We start from the raw sequence: 17,976 nt of genomic DNA, 5'->3' as shown, positions 1-17,976 counted from the left end.
GTTGTCTTAGTTGGTTGACCTCCAATGAGTTTATGATACGAGACATATCTTCCATATCTCGCATATATTAGTAATTAATATCTTACAGTATATTTTACTTAGTTGGTTAAGATTATATTAGATTTATTTATTTGAGGATTCCACATTATAAATATGTGGGAATATTTCATAATTGGGGTTCAATCAAAAATAATACTTTAGTTCTTGTCGAGTGCAATCGATGGGCAAACGATTCCCGCGACCTCACGGAGGAATCTAATCGAGGTTAAGGAAACCGGAGAACTCATCCCATCTCATAATTGATACATACCACATCTCATAATTGATACATACCAAACAGGAGAACTCATCCTGTTAGGAAATAGAGCTCATTTAGTCTATATACCCCACATCAGTTGTTCTCACAACCGATGTGGGAATTGAGTCCGTAACATTCGACCCTCCTTTAAGAGCCAACGTCCTCGTTGGTCACGGCGGATTCTTTGCCCGGCCACCACTCCGTGGGGCCAACGTCCTCGTTGGTCACGGTTGGTTCTTTGCCAGGCCACCACTCCGAGTTCTCGTTGGTCACGGCGGATTCTTTGCCCGGCCACCACTCCGTGGGTCACCACTCCGAGCGGTCACAAACGCACTCGTTGGTCACGGCAAGTTCGTTGTCCGGCCACCACTCCGAGCCGTTTGGGCTCTCAATGAAAGCACCAATTGATACAGACCAAACAAGATAACTCATCCAAAAGACTAGCCCTGTTCGGAGAGAGAGCTCATTTAGTCTATATACCCCACATCAGTTATGAGACAGTTGTTCTCACAACCGATGTGGGAATTGAGTCCTTAACAGTTTATCCAACACTTCAAGAAACACTTCTTCGAACCCCACCATCACGTGTTTCTTCACAGTTGAAGAGGACGTCAATTCACCAGTGGGCTTTTGCTGCAAAAGAGCTTCAACTGCAATCTTCTTCACCTCTTTTTCTTGATGAGATTCATTTCTTCTATAACTTTCTGTAGATCATCGTACAAGTCATGATCTTCAACAAATGTGGATCGACTGTGAATCTGATGCACAATTTGTGTTTCAATAACATCCTCAGCTGCATAAACTGCAACCCCAATGAGACGCTCCAATGGATCAGCTTCACGGCCATCGGCAACAACAGGGGAGATATAACCATCAAGAAATTCCAGCAAGAAGGTAACATTTTGAGTGAGGGATTCAACTTGTTGTTTGTGGATAGAAATGGGAGGGGAAGGATGTTTATCGATGCTATCTATAATATTCATAAGAGAAACCAGAGCTCCATAAGCAGCCATGCTTAACTCTTGAGTGAAAGAGAGAATCGGTCTTCTATTCAAAGATGAAATAAGAGTACACCTATCGTTTCTTATCAAATACTATTACGAAGCCAATTAAAGTCTGCATCAATAATTTCTTATCAAATATTCTCAATTCTGCACCAATTGTTACATATCCAATATACGGAAATGTTTCTTCACTTGTTTCGCCACCTACTATCTTTTTGACTAGTAACAGGAAATAACACCCTACAATCTTTCAACCTTTTTCCTAACACACCTTTCAATTTTCACCTAACATTATCCTTTGCTTCACAAGTTGCCAACTAGTATGAATTTCACAAACAATTCAGCAAATATGCTTCACAACTTGCTACAATTAATATATACTAGTACATGTTTACTATAACTGCTACCTCATTCTGGTGCTGGAAACAAACAGGCAGATAGGGTATAATATAAGTTTAAACGCGTAATAAATCATCCGTACAGGCATCATATCATCATTGTCGATTTTTCAATGTTTCAGACACAAATTTCATCTAGTTTTTACCTATGTAATGCACATTATGATTTACGCAGACTCCTAGTAAAACACCATCAAATGGCATTTGGCATGCTTTGAATTTTGCCATTCTTGATCACTAGCAAACAACACACCTGCAGAAAAGTAAGAGAAAGATATCAACAACAAAGTAATAATGGATTCATCAAATTTCTATTACATATTTAAAGCAAATATAATTTTGAACGGGGGGCAAAAGCACTAACATGCAGCCTTATTTACAAAAAGGCAGCTTTTAACGCGCATTAGATACTCCCTAGTATAGCTGGGACATCATCAAAAGACCAAAGATCCATCGCGCTTGCTCCATCTTGAGCTGTCTCTCCATTAAGGAAGGCTTCGAGTGAGGCTTGCCAATTGCTCTCGAGATATGGCATCTGAAAGAACTTCATCTGGGAATCAAATGCTGATAGATCATCAGAGACGGTGCTCCCATCACTGGGTACGAGATTTTCAGGAATGGTCTTGGTTTTCTTCACTGGGCCAGCATCCTCAGTAAAGTCAGCTTGTTCACCCTCAAGCACCGTTGACAGCATAGATGATATTTCTGAGGTTTTTACGCAGTTTTCACCGCAAGGAAATTCTGAGCAATCAAGAGAATTGCTTTCCTGGTCAGAGCTGAAGAAAACATTTGATCCATCAGTAGGAGTAAGTGGTTTTAGATTGCTCCCATCAGCTGTATGGTAGGTACCAGCATAGCAGAACTGCTTCACTTGCGGTTTCTCTTCAACGACGCAAAATGAATTGTAGTAGTCATCATTTGGCATGTTCATGAAATTCAGACTTTCATTCTCGTTGAGATGAACTGCCACCAGGCTTTCCTGAAGAATCTCCTGACGCGAGTTTGCCTTAACAGTACATCTTGAAGCAGAAGGAGGAGCATCTTCAGGGAAATTCACCTTAGCTTTCTTGCCCCTGATCTTCCGAGCCTCAGCATCGTAAGCTCTAGCAGCTTCCTCCGCAGTGTTAAAGTACCAAGCCACACACGAACCCCTTTCCTCGGATCACGGATCTCAGCCGCCCATTTTCCCCAAGGACGTTGTCTAATCCCTCTATACTGATTCTTCCTCTTTCTTTTTGAACACTTTCCATCCTCCTCGTCAAATTCAACGGTGTCTGTATGTGTCACGCCTTCATAAAAAGCAACAAGAGACCACAAACATCAAACAAGGAACAACAATGAAGAGAGACCATCGGTATATCTGGGCTATTGAAAGAAAACTCCATATGAACTAAGACTATATTTCTATCTTCTTAGTTACAGGAACCAACATTAGATGCATAGAATTACACTTAATTACAAGATGCACATATTAGATCCATATGATTACAACAACGACTAAGCAACAAACATATAATTAGAGTTCAATAACAGAACAAACAGGGAGTACTTGACATCTTTTAGATCTTCTCTAAGAAAGGAACCAATGCACCTTCCTTCATTCAATTCAATCTGAATTACCAAAGCTAAACAAACAACAATGAAAACCAAAAATCCATACCAAAAACACATCCTAACTATAAAGTTGGGCTACGAACTACTGAACATTTACTAACCTGCTTATAAAAAACACAAAAAGGAAAATAAGAAAGCAAAAAGTTGTTCATAAATTCATTCCAGAAATTGCATGCGACAAACCTAACAACAAACATCACCACGAATAAAAAAACAGCCTCACCTTTTGAACCAGAACTCTTCGAAGCGGTGAAAGCGAAGGGCTTCTTCGCGCCAATCTCGTCCTCACTGTCGGAATGATCCTTGAATTCCTGGAAATCAGCCTCGAAGTCGTCCTCCAAATCGACGATCAGCGCAGATCTCATATGCTTGGAGCGATAGCTGCCGCGATTCTTCTTCCGGTCCAAGCCGGCGACAGCGCTTCCCCATAGCAAATCCGCCGTGAGTCGCGCCGACGACCGGCTCGCCGGCGCCACGAAATCCGAGATTATAGCCCCACCACACATTGCAGACTACACTACAGTAACTCTTCGATTCGTTGAGCCGATTTTGCGAATGAAAAATAGGTTTGCTTTTTGGGGGGAAATGAAATTGAGAGAGAGAGTTGCGTGTGGCTTGTCTTTATTAGCGGTGTTTTATACATGCAGAGAGGCAGATGAGATATCGAGGTGGTGGCGAGTTCAATTTGACGATTTTATCCCTCGTGAGAAGGCGAAATTACGGGTTTGAAGTTTTTTGACATATATGCCCCTGAGATGAGGAAATAATTTCCTTAATTAAAGCTTTAATTGTGTGTGTAATTTATTTCACATTCCGAGTGATTAGTAACAAATTAAGGAAATGAACATATAGATAAAAGCAAATGTTCTATCCAAACGAATAAAGTTACTCACACCAACTCCATTTGCTAAATTAAATTAAAATAGAAGGTGTGTTTACAAGAGTGATTAAAGAAGTTGATCATATGCATGATTACAGGGACGGAACTATCAGCGGCCAAGCCACCGCTCCAGCGGGGGCTTGGCCGATCCCGGAACCTCCTTACCCATAGTCGCCCTCCGCCCCGGCGCCACGACACCGAATGCGAAATGTGTTCAAAGTTGAGAAGCTGCGTCGCTAAATTTGGGGAAGAAGATGAAGGAAAATGGGCTTGAACTCATGTTGGAGTATTAATTTTCTATTAGACCTTAAATTTTATATAATATTTATTGGGCTGTTTTTATTGAATATTATGATAATAAAACAAGTCCAAGTTTAAACAATTAAACACATAAACTAAAAAACCCAACAATTAAATCCCACATGCTATGCAGCCGAGCATAAATTCTTTTTCACAATTTTGATTTCTTCTTTTAATTTAATTTTTTTTCTTCCTATTTTATTTTTCTTTTTAATCATGAGCGGGACACTTGTCACCAAATTGTCCATGCATGATTATGTATTTGTAGATTCTCCAAGTCAAAATGGTGTCAGCTTTATCCAATAATAATAATAATAATGTGAAGAGTGTTTCAGCTTATAAAATTGGTCACAAGCTCAATTGAGGAACATGATATGAAAGCTAGAATAAGAAATATTTTACTCCTTACTTTGGTAATAGTGAAACTTGATTATTAATATTAGTATCTATTTTTAAAATAACTTTGATTATAGTAATTATTTTTGTAAATAATTTTTCCCAAGTAGGACAATAGAAAGGGAAATACAAACAATTGGACAAGTAAACATTCTCGATTGTTTTACTGTTTACAATTAATGGAGGTCAGTCATGTCATTTGACATTAATTCTATTTTTACTGGTTAAGTTTTTTATTCAAACTGAAAATTATATGCTGCAGAATTTAGACACGAGCTGTCATTAATTGACAGGAAACTAATGCTGGATTCTCTTAATCCAACTTTATGTTTAATAATATTTGTAGGTTAATAAAAAATTACCATATGGTTATCATATTATAGATTTTGGCATATCCTTATTATGTTACAATCACTAGTAAGTACTAGCGTAACTTTCACTATAGTAGATTTGAATTTTTCAATCCCCATCCCATTTTATATTTTATCAGTTGTTCCTTAATGTCATTTAATATTGAACGTAGAAAGTCCTGAGTTCAAATTCAATTGAATACTCTGATTTCCTCGATTAGATTTTTCTTTTAAAAAAAACTAAATAAGAAATATGAAAATTCAAAATCACGTGAAGATTCTTATTAGTTTGACATTTCTTGATAAGTGACTAATTAAAGATTCAATTACATCAATTATTATGACTTTAGACGATGTAAAATTTCCTAATCTTTTCGAGAAAGAACTAGAAAACAACCGATTCACGTCTTTGTAATTATTGCATTTGTGATATGGTGGTTCAATTAAGATTCTATTTGTTATTAAAATATATATTTGCCCATAATCGTAGAGTTTGTACATGTGAGAATACGAATAATTTGTTTAAAATATTAGTATAATTTAGGTGATTAATTGATTGGAAAAGATGGACGGCTGTCCCAATTAAAATCCAACATCCTTTTAAGTTAAGGGACAAAAACTTATCTTAATTTGTCTCGTTTTCAAAATAGGTTTAATGTCCCATTTTATCAAATCAAAATCTCACACGTCAAGATTCCAAATGATCAGAAAGTTGCTAAAATGAAAATATTGAGAACAATAATATGAAATGTGACAATATAAATATGAAAAGAATAAATTTGTCAAAACATGTGATTATGTCTTGAGACTTTTAGATGGTGCTGGATAATTTAATTTGTGATTTTACCTCACCACTAACCATATAATAAAATAATATTAAGAATAATAAATAATAATAATAATAATAATAATAATAATAATAATAATTGTATAGATAACATCCTTATGAATGTGTGAGAAATACAATTCCACCGGATAAAATCTAACAAGAAGATGATATATATTGGTTTATTGTAGCGATATTTTTGGACCACAACTATGAATTATGATAAAAACGTCTCTTGCTTTTGCATTTTTTATGATCAAAAGAGGGCAAGTTGTGAAGTAGCCTCCATCAACTTGCAACACTGAAATAAATAATTAAATTACCCTTCAATTGTTTATCTGCAACTGGTTGAAGTAGTGCAATAATTAAAATATTGTTTATCGGTTCAGACTGAAAATAAATTCTATCGTTACTGTTTATGAATTTTTGACAAAGTTTGTTCAATCACATGAATTATTTTATTCACAAAAGACGTATTTATGCTTCATGATTTTTCACGCAACAAATTGTCACTCCACCGAGCATGCAATTCCATGGTAGTATAACTATAGAAGGTTGTATAATTTAGATATATATAAATTGACCTGTATATTGCCAAAAAATAAAAAAAATAAAATGTTGTATCTAAATATGTACTCCCTCCGTCTCATGCTATTCGCACTTTTCACTTTGACATCTTAAATTTAAACATGAATAATTAGTATAAATAAATTAGTATTTTAAGTGTAATAAGACAATACTTAATAAAGGACACACTAACTAACTCTAATATCTTAATTAAATACCATAATTTATAAGAGTATTTAAAAGTAGAAATAGTGCAAATAGTTTAGGAGAGTCTGAAAATGAAATATGCAAGTAACATGGGATAGAGAGGGTACTACCTACTTAAAAATTATGATATTTAACAAGGCAAATTATCAGAAAAATTATAGTTTTCCTATTGAGTGATAACCGCAAATAAATCCAAACTTCAATAGTTATTCGGTTATTTTTTAAAATGGCGGAACGGATTAGAATTTGTCCAAATTTAGAGGGTTCTCATAATTTGTTTTATTTAGTATGTATGGGCCCAATCGATTGTCGCTTAGCCCCTTTTCTTTATGGGCAAATATGTATGGGCCCAATCCATTTGACTGGGCTTCTATACACGGGCCCATTAACCATGCCTTGAGTTGATTTGACAGTTATCTGAATTTTATGTTTTTGTCTAAGTATAAAAGTTTATTTCGTGAATAAATGGTGTAATTTGTAGTACATCGGTTAAAATTTGTGTTAGAATAGCATGATTTTCTGTCGGCAGAAGGTATAGTGGATGATGATGTATGCATTTCTAATCATGAAGCAGCTCCCACACAAATTCAGCCAAAACTTTCATATTTACTGTGAATTTTAAGAATAAAAATATTTTATAATAGAATCCAAGTGAGTTAATTTCTGCAGTGTAGAGTCGCTTTCGACGTTCAAAAAACCTAAAATTCCAAAGAACTAATTAATTAATCACAAAAGATAATGAAAAATTTACCATCAGTTGTTAAAAAATACTACTACTAACTAACCTACTTTCCATCTACATAATTTCATAAACAAGAGGATCATGAATCATGATCACTTTGATATAATCATATACACCACAACCAACATTCCCCTTCTTTTTTTACAATAACATTTTTTCATTCTTAAACATGCTAAAACCTCTTAGCATCTTCACCACTTCTCTATCTCCCTCTTCTTTAGTACTTCCTTAGTTTCCTACCATCAACCTACACTAAAACACCTCACATTGATGATCATCATCAAAACCTCCATTCAATTCAAGAATCATGATCAAAGGGGTTGCTGCAATGTCACCACCACGGCGCTCGTCACGTTCCTCTTCCCGTCCGACCACGTGATCGAGCCACTCCTCACGACCGAGCTCCCCGGAGACAGCTCCACCGCCTCCGTCCGCACCCTCACTAGAAAATTCAGCTTCTGCCCCACCCGCCGGAAAACCAACCTCTCCGGCTCCACCGTCACCGCCACATCCACCGGAGGTCGGATTCTCACCGTGTAGATGGAATCCGAATCTCCCACATTCGTCACCGTCCTAATAAAATGTGTAGACAGATTCCGCTTCCCATATTGCTGAAACACTGCCGCCAATGTGGGATAGTTCAAATTCCCAATATGGCCGGCGTGCCTCGCGCCGCCGCAATCCGCCGCCTTCCTCGTAATGATCCGAATGTTCGCCGCCGTGTAGTTCGAATTGCAGAGGAAATCGACGTAGTCGAGGGACGAGATGTCGTAGACGAGGCCGGGATCCATGGCCTTTTGCGGGTGGACGTGGCCGGCGCCGTAGTCCATCACGGTGGAGACGTTGCCGGTGGATTCATCCAGCATTGTCTCCCCGCGGCTGTCGTGACTGTACGCCGTCGTCATCAAGGCCGACTTGATGGCGGCGGGGCTCCAATCCGGGTGCGCCGCCTTCAGCAGGGCGGCCAGCCCGGAGACGTGGGGCACGCCATGGACGTCCCCGAGAGTATGTTGAACTCCGTGCTCCGCTCGTCCGAGGCTACTCCGCTAGGGCCGACGTTCGCGGGCCAGGCCGCGAGGATGTTGAGGCCCGGGGCGATCAAATCCGGCTTCAGGATCTCTGGAGTCTCCGGATTTGGGCCCCGGGCCGAGAACGCGGCCACGACCGGAGCCGGAGCTACGTTGAGCCGCGTTCCGTGGAATAGGATTGTGGCCTCCGCCGGAGAGTTTGATTTCTCGGCGGATTGGATGTATTTTCTGATTTCATCGCCTTCAGTCGCGCCAACCGCCGTCGCCGGTAACAAGTGGCAATCGGCCACCAAACCCTCACCGTCGAAAACTCCGTTAGCGATAATCATACCAACGCCGCCGGCTTTCTTCACTACTTCCCCTTTTGCCGGTCTCGAATTAATCCCTCTGTCGCATAACACGATTTTCCCTGTCACCAAATTAGGATCTAAAGAGCCATCCAAACAGAGGGAAGATGAATACCCATCGCTACCTTCGCCCCCGGCGTAGATTAGCGGGTAGAGCTTATCATGCGCCAGAGCCGGACCGCCGTAAATACTGACGCCGGAAATCTCCCTTCCGTCACCGAGCTTAACGTTAGCCGGAAAATCGCGGTCGATCGTCCCCGCGCCGACGGTTGTCATCCACGGCGCGACGTTAGTGACCGTCAATCCGCCGGGGCCACCGTTTCCGGCGGAGGCGGAGACGAAAACGCCGGCGTCCGAGGCGCTGAAAGCGCCGATCGCTATTGCGTCGAGATAGTACGGCACCACCACTCCCCCGACGCTGAGAGAGATCACGTTGACGCCGTCGGCGACTGCGGCGTCGAACGCCGCGAGGATGTCGGAATCGTAGCAACCGGCGTTCCAGCAGACTTTGTACGCGGCGAGGCGCGCCTTCGGCGCCATCCCCGCGGCGACGCCGCGGGCGTAGCCGAGAGTCGACGCCGGAAAAACGTACCTCCCGGCGGCGATTGAAGCCGTGTGAGTGCCGTGTCCGTCTGAATCTCTAGGAGATCGAAGCTCCATCGATTCGTTCATTTTGCCGTTGCTCGCTTCATAACCAGCGCAGAAATACCTAGCTCCGATCAATTTCCGATTACACACATCCGCCGGAAATTTCTCAGTGGCAACACACTCTCCTTTCCACTTCGCCGGCGGAGGACCTAAATCCCGATCATTGAAGCTCTCTCTCTCCGGCCAGATCCCCGTATCGATAACTCCAATGACGAGATCCGACCCAAAATCCGACTCCTTCAACAACCCCGCACTATCTCCCGTCTTCAACCCTAGAAACTCCGGCGAACGAGTCGTGTGCAAGTGCCTCACCTGCTCCGGCAGCACCGCCATCACTCCAGGCAAATTCCTCACCTTCTCCACCTCAATCGCCGACAGCTCCGCTGCGAATCCGTGAAAAACGTTGTCGTACGAGTGAATCACCCGTCCAGATGCCGCATCGGCGGAATCAGACGAGGTGGCGACGGATCTCAGCGTCGATTCGTACCAATTGCTGTGAGTGAGGTATACCGAGGGTTTGGCGTCGGCTGGACGCGAACGATAAAGGTTTTACGATACTGCGGCGGATTCAGCGCGGAGGAGGCGGTGAGAAGGAAGGGGATTAAGAGAGAGAATGTAGAGAGGGGAGAAATCGCCATTGGAGGTCCAGATTCATTCATGCAGTTTCAGTAGTGTGTGAGTATTTAAGGTGTGAGCTGGAAGAATACAGTTCTAACTTCTAATGATGGTGATATTGATGAACGGCTGAGATTGATAGTTAGGATTTGATTTATTTAGTTGCTAGTGTTTAAATTTTGGTTGCTAGATTAAAGAGACGAAAAGGTCGCTTTGAAATAGTTTGGGTAAATTAAACAATTATTTGATCGAATATATTACTACTATATGACAGCACCTTAATACTAGGGATTATTGTTATTTGTGATGAAATTATATATATGATCATTATTTAATATGTAATCAAATACTACTCATACTTTCAAGGTTTTAATTTGGACAAGCTACTAAAAGATATCATTCTAATGCTCTATGTTATCATTTTTTTACAACGTTTTTCAAATTGTTTATGTATAATGAGTTTAGTTAAATTGGAGTACATCCTAGCTAGTATAGCTCATAAAGTGATCTAATAATTATTAATTGAATGCAGTGATGCTTCCTTATCCAATAATAGATTTATGGGGAACAAACAATTAGATTTGACGGTTAAGTAGGTCACAATCAATTTTTATGCTAAATGAGGCTGTAACCTAAAAGTATTGCTAAATCCCATTTTTATAAATTTGGTAAATTGACGGTGACGGGTATCTATTTTGTATTGCTAACCTAGATATCGGTGAGGTCCAATCTTGATATTATTGTTGATTGTTTTTTCTATATTCACATCAACTTTAAGGCAAAGTTAATGTGTTTATTGCAAATATAATAAGGTATTTATGAAATTGATAATAGACAAAATAAAATACTGAAGCTAATTGAATGTCACGTGTGTGCTGCATATGTTGTTGAGTGCAACAAAACACACTCGTTTGTCGTTTTATTCCAGTTGTAAAAAGTGTAGTCCTTTAATATATGAACTTCCTCCCCACTTACCAAAAGCAATTAATAATAATAATAATAATAATTATTATTATTATTATTATAATATACATTTCTTTTATTCTTATGTTACGTATTGAACAGATGCCTCTACTTATAATATTGTTTGGTTGCATGGAATGTCGTGTAAATAAATACGTATATGGGGGACCCTGCTGAATAAAATGTGTGTGTGTGTGTGCGTGGGTTGGGGAATTTGCGGGTATATATAGTTTGAATAAAGAATTTATTACTATTATTTTATTTTTATAGTGGGATTTAAAAATTAAAGTCTAGATATAATATAGTGTGACTTATAGGAGATACTATGCTAATTAATCAATGCAATATGTTAAAAATATTAATATAATAATATTGAAATGTCAACATAAATTTAATTAATATTTTAATATATTGTGTTGACATTAATATTTAAAATGTTAACATAAATTATGTTAACATTTTAATGTGACATATGCTGATATTTTTAATACAATTATAAGTTAAGCAAATTTTCAATTTATGAAATATGGGACTTATATGTATATCAGTTTATGAATAGATGGATGGACAAAAGAATCTTTACAATGATGACTCCCTTAAAAAGTGAAATTTATCTAAATAAATAATTAATGATGTCAAATTTAAACAATTGAAAAGTTAACGGGTTCAACATACTACTACTACAAAACAACAGTGATACGAAACATAGAGTTCAAAAAATCAAATTAAACAAAAAACAAAAGTTAATCATATTCTCTTCTACCCATAAAAATTGGCAAATCTTTTACTGTCTCTATATAAAATGAGCCCCATTCTCCAATCTCTGCTACTTCAATCACTTTTTATTTCTACATCTCTCCTATTTTATTAGTTTTGCATTAAACTCGTATTGTCCGCAAAATCCCTATTTTTATAGAATAGAGCTTTACATTTAATAAATTACCCACAAAATTATATTTAAAATGTATATCAAAGTACATATGTACAATAAAAATGAAACCGACAGAGGACATTTGAGGCATCTATCAAGTGACATTTTTCATAAAAACTACAAGAGCTACAAAATGCCTTGCCTCAGATACCATATAATTACACATTAAGCAACTAATTTGGCTATTATATCCAATTAGCCCCAACAAATCCCTCTTTTGGGACATTTCCTACCACCTACAATTCTTCCACAAATTACATTTTCCTCCCCATATGTATTCAATATTTCGCCTCTCGCCTCCGTAAAATGAGGGGAAAATGTAATAACCCAAAATATGATTGGTCATAAAGAATTAAGAAAGACTCAAGAATATCCATTTCCTGATTTCATCTTTTTCTTGTAACTAGTAACACTGCATTGTGGGCATATGTATTCCAGCCCATCTGTCTTGGCATAATCCTGAAAAAATTCAAGAAATTGTGGTTTTCAGCCATGGAAATAATCAAATAATGGCTCAACAATTTAACAGTGGTTGTGGATTTGAGATGTTACTTTGAAGGCCCCCAAACCGGGCCGTCGGTCGCAGCCAAAATGGGCCCACTCCCCGCACAAACCGCAGTTGACCCAGTCTCCGGGGGCGCTACTGGTGAATGTTCAAAAACGCCGACCATTAGTGATCAACTCAAGGGCTAAACATAAACTATTAGCTTCGTGTGTGTGCAGCAGATCGCTATGTTCGAGAAAAGAGAACTCGTTTTCAAAGCATCGAGCTTTGGTGATTCACTCAAAGGCCAAAATAGAGCATAGTAGCGTGTTGCAAGCACGTGTGTGAGTGTGCAGCAGAGCATAATATTCAAGAAACGAGTAAATTTTAGAAACATCGAGCTTTAGCTATCGACTCAAGGGCTACAAAAATCCGTAGTAGGCGTGTGTGTGTATCTGTGCGAACGTGCAAAATCAAGATAAGAGAAAAGAGGGATTGCGGAAGAAACCTGCGGCATAATAAACAGCACTCGCCATCGACGTCATCGTGAGCCAATTCGTATTCTAGAAGGTAAGTTTCATAGTGCCTTTTGAGCGTATTTCCCACGCCCTGGTTCAAGAAACGTACGTATATCAAGTTTAAGCAGGATTAAAATGCGTAAGCGTAACACGTTTCAACATTAAGAAATCAAGTTTTGGGGCATTACGGTCATTCTATTGGTAACCGTGTGATTGCGCATCTTTGAAAAAACCTGTCCTTTCCAGTTAATGCCATTTCCGACGTGAAAACCCCCTCGTGTGACAACCTGATCATCATCGAAAAACCATCATCAAACTATGTTACTAAAATGATATTATTTCGATGCTTCAAGAAGCATTACTAGGAGTCTAGGAGAAGTCTTACTTCCCGGTAGAGGTTAAATAGATCGAGCCGCTTTGCATTTAGTATGGCATCTGGGAACTCGGCAAGGCCCCCTTGAGGGATGAGACGATTATGCCCTCGAAGGATGAGGAATTGCATCACATCCTTGAGAAATTCCTCCTTCACGAAACGAGAAGCAGAAAGATGAGAACTATGAAAATCAAAACAGAAACAAATGGAAATATTTAGATTGAAGAACAATATACCTCGGAGCACACGTGCAACGGGCTTCTCCCACAACCATGCTTCTTTAGAGGGAGAGGATTTAAGGATATGACCTGCTTAGCTAATGAAGCCGAACTTGATTTCCGATGGGAGGGTGGAGTTATCCCAACATTATGTTTTGCCGGGGGAGGAGGCAAGTTAGCCTTCACAGGGCCTCCATCGTGCCCATCTGCCACCGAAATTCTAGAAAACGGAAGCATCTTTTGGTGACGAACGTGAGGGATGGGCCTTAAGGCAGCTATCTTGATTCTTCGTCTATGGGTCATACTTGGCAAACTGACTCCGTTCCATAGCATAAGTTCGTTCTCTTCTTTTTTAATGTAGGTCCGGCTTCCTGCAGCTAAACCGTTTAAACCGCCGGTGGTAATTTCCTGGCAAATTGAAGGCCTCTTTCGACTAGGAGGAGGTGGCCTTAACCAGGATGGAGGGCTGCTAATTTTTAGATTATTCGAGAATCCATTCTTCCCCTGCATTGAACAGAAAAATAGCAGACGTTCTGCATCTTCTCTCTCGAATGAAGCTACAGCCAATCCCTGGATGCTGGCGATTCCGAGGGCCACAAAATTACGGTACGAAATATCAGGTGCTAGTTGCCTCAAAACCTAAAGTCAAAATCATGAAGCACTTAGAAAAATAGAAACATAAATGTTTTTCGATAAATCACATACTAACGAATTTAAAGGATGCATAAAAAAATGGGTGCAACGGCCATATAAAATGGTTCAGTAAGAGAAATGAAAAGTTAGCACCTGTGAAGCCCAACTCGGGACCTTCATACAGACTTCGAATACTGCTGCTCCACACGCTACTGAGACGGACCTTCGAGGTTCGGATGTGGGCGGTTTGTTTTCATCAGAATTTGGCGGTGCATGGATCAGCTCGCTCTTGTCTATGATTTCACTCTTTATATGATTCTCCAACAGCTATAAGAATTGGTCGAGTAATTCAGCCAAATTACATAAATAATAAAGAAAAAAAGCCATAAAGCCAATATTAGAAAAGTTTTAACGCATCACCTGATCATCAAAGCATGTTTGAGCACTCCCCGATACCAAAAGAGAAATGTGGGCTGAACTACTGGTTGATAAATCACATCGCATTGTCACGACACCCCGAGAAAACGTGCCAGCTTGGAGGGGTGGAGGTAGAGCACTGGAAAATGATACAGGCAGGTCAAGTTTCTGACGACCTATATCAATAAACGAGGAAAACAGTATCAACATGTAAATTGCAAACTCACCTAACCCGATTGTGAAGTTTGCTCCCTCGCATCTGAATTAGCACAGGTAATAAAAGTTAACCAAATGAGCACTCAAACAGATCATCGTCTTAAGAGTGAAATTAGCAATAACCGAAGAGTGGTGGTGCTTACTTCGATACTGAGGAGGGCATTCAAACCATCCTCCAACGGGCTCAACAAACGAGAATCCTGAAAATAGTAATCAATTAGGTCCAAGTTTTCCTAGTCTTTTTCAAAACGACGCATTAAATAACATTGGAATTTTTAGTTTACGCCATTACCAAGGAACTAGCCACTCCACAGATGAGGAATCTCATGTTCACATCATCGTCGTATATCTTTATTGCAGGAAGGGAGCCAGAAGTGCTTTCTTCATCTTCCCAGCATCCTCAACCTCGGGAACGTCGACAGTGATCCTAGGAGGTTCCCCAAAAAGATTAGGGCCCACCTCACCATCGACTTTCTCGCCGTCAGAGAGGACACAATTATTTCGAAGACAGTAAAGCCGAAATGAGGCATCGGCTAGTTGGAACGCATCCCATGTATGACATGATGAGCTACAGTAGATAACATAAAAGGCACCAGGTTAAGATTTTAGCAATTTATATTGAGACATGGACACAACAATATATGGAGGACAGCAATCTTTGTCACACAAGCAAGTGAAAGCAACCGTATTTGATGAATTAATCAGTAAATAAATATAATTACCTTTGTATTACAGATAATAGAGCATTACGAAAATGGCTAGCCGCATAGCATGAAAATGAGTTCTTCCAGTATATTACGTAAGGAATACCCTGCACAGATGAAGACGGTGAGCCGGAAGCAAAATCTGCATACGAATTTCTTTTCTTGTCAAAAATTAAATTGCTAACATTTTCGACAACCAAAATTACTCCTCTTTGCTTACCTTCGAATGAAGAGACTTGGCCAACATTTCACCATCTGGAACCTCCAAATAAACCTTCGAAAAAGCGTTTACTTCCAATCAGACTTAATATGAGCATTAGGGATATGAAAGTAAAAACATTAAGCCAAGATATTTCAAAGTTATTTTCCCTACTAATGCTCGTGTTACTAAGGAGAAACTGACAATCAACCAGTGACACTCTTTTCTAAAGTTGACATCGAATTCAATGCATGTTCCTCTTCATCTTTATATAAACTAAACTACTCGTTGTTTGCAGCCTTGTTCGTATATTAAAGAAAAAAACAAACTTCTACGTAGTGGCAACGAAGAACCAATCCAAAAGCTAATAGCAAATATAACGACAACTTGGTGGAGAAAGCAAAAAAACATACAGTAGTTGGAATTGTGGAGCTAAAAAGTCCGGAAACAGCCTCAGGAGAGGACAGCTCCACCCCTCCCAAAGAGAATGACCCGACTTCCTTATTTTCCAACTGTTTCCCTTGCAAGTAAACAAGATTCGGCTGCAACGAATCAAGAGATTTGCGGAACTCATCTGGTGTCGGGTTCTTCAGCGTTTGGACCTAACAATGCCAACATAAACGATGTAAAAACTGCAGCAAACAACATCAGGTTCGACTTAGACGAGCTAATAAGCATCATTTATGCACCTCTAAACGTCCTGAAGATGCAATTTCAGGGAAGGGGAACCTCCTCTTCTCCTCCGAAACATCTTGATTCCGCTTGCTCTCTGCTGGTTCCGAACACAAGACCACGAGAAGATTGCAAGTGTGTTTCAGAGCTCCTTGGGTGTGGAACATATCCAAATCACTGGATTTTACTCGAGAAGGGCAGGAAACTTATCCAAATTTACTTATCTCTCACAAAATCCACTTATTCTCCACTTTAAAAACCACATTCAAGCATCATTGCAGCAGCATGATGAACGAACTTCATTTGAACTAGCACCAAAATTCACAACTTATTTCCACACAAATAACACAGAAAAATCGAGGCCTGATCTGCAGAAAAATTAACTGAACCAAAATCAAACAAAAGCAAATAAATTTCTACAGCATCAGAAATCATAACTTACAAAAAATCACACAAGAATTACTTAACACATCATCCTCCAACTTATGAATACCCAAAATCAGCTGAAACAGACACAAAAGACATTGAAGATTTCGAAACCCAGATGATAAAACAAACAAACTGACCGACCCAGATGGAGAAATCAACAAAGATCGCCGCTTTCAAACCAAAACAAATCTCCTATCGCATACAGAGGGAAGAAAAATAGGTAACCCTAATGCGACTGCCTATTTAATTCAACCCGATAAAAAATCAAACATATAAAAGAAGGAAAAGGGGAAAATAAAAAGAAAAATCGTGTGTTTCAAGAATCTTTATCAATTTATCTTCGAAACAAGTGATGGACTTGCTCTATCCACCGCTATATCATCTCCATCTAAAAAAAATTGGGGAAATCTTTAATCTTTATTATATGTGGCAATAAATAAATTCTTTCATAATGATCTGTTAAAACTTCAATTCTGATTTTGTTACTTGAATTCATCTGCTATTATAATTAGGTAAGTTAATTGCTGTAATCATTTACTTGGCAATTTTTTATTTTTTTGGATTATCAAAGTCAAACTACATTTCAATTTTCGTCCCAAATCGTAAAATGTGTTCTAGCACTGTTTTCATTCATTCCCTTTAGCCAGGATTGATTGAATTATAATTGGAATAAAATTGAGGGGATATTGAATGAAATTTCTGGGTGCTTTGGAAGAATACTGAGTGTTGTATTGTTGTCATCTTCTCTCTCTCTTTCGTTCAAATTTTTTTTATTAATATTTTGGTAATTTTATTTTATAAATCATGCTGAGTATTGTGTAATTCATAAAGAATGGTGAATGCATGATTGGCATATTGCATTCAATAAACAAATTTAAGAGTGATTTTTACGAGTAGTGTATGATATTCTTGTTCATCTGATCATCTCCCACCATCAAAACTAAAGTATTTTTTTTGAAGTAGTGTGTGAGATATTAAAATGCTAATAAATTCTTATTT

At 39.0% G+C, this 17,976-nt stretch overlaps 3 pseudogenes; all 3 read right to left on the bottom strand.

Moving 5' to 3' along the window:
• Nucleotides 1-1,722: 1,722 nt before the first annotated feature.
• On the bottom strand, nucleotides 1,723-3,929 carry LOC121791783 (annotated as a pseudogene).
• Nucleotides 3,930-7,644: 3,715 nt separating this feature from the next.
• On the bottom strand, nucleotides 7,645-10,333 carry LOC121791785 (annotated as a pseudogene).
• A 1,780-nt stretch (nucleotides 10,334-12,113) lies between these two features.
• Nucleotides 12,114-17,083, bottom strand: LOC121791784 (annotated as a pseudogene).
• Between the last annotated feature and the right edge of the window lie 893 nt (nucleotides 17,084-17,976).

This window comes from Salvia splendens, unplaced genomic scaffold (assembly GCF_004379255.2).
Source record: "Salvia splendens isolate huo1 unplaced genomic scaffold, SspV2 ctg912, whole genome shotgun sequence".
Lineage (NCBI taxonomy): Eukaryota > Viridiplantae > Streptophyta > Magnoliopsida > Lamiales > Lamiaceae > Salvia > Salvia splendens.
The sequence above is the reverse complement of the archived record's forward strand: the minus strand, read 5'-3'. Positions and strand labels throughout refer to the sequence as shown.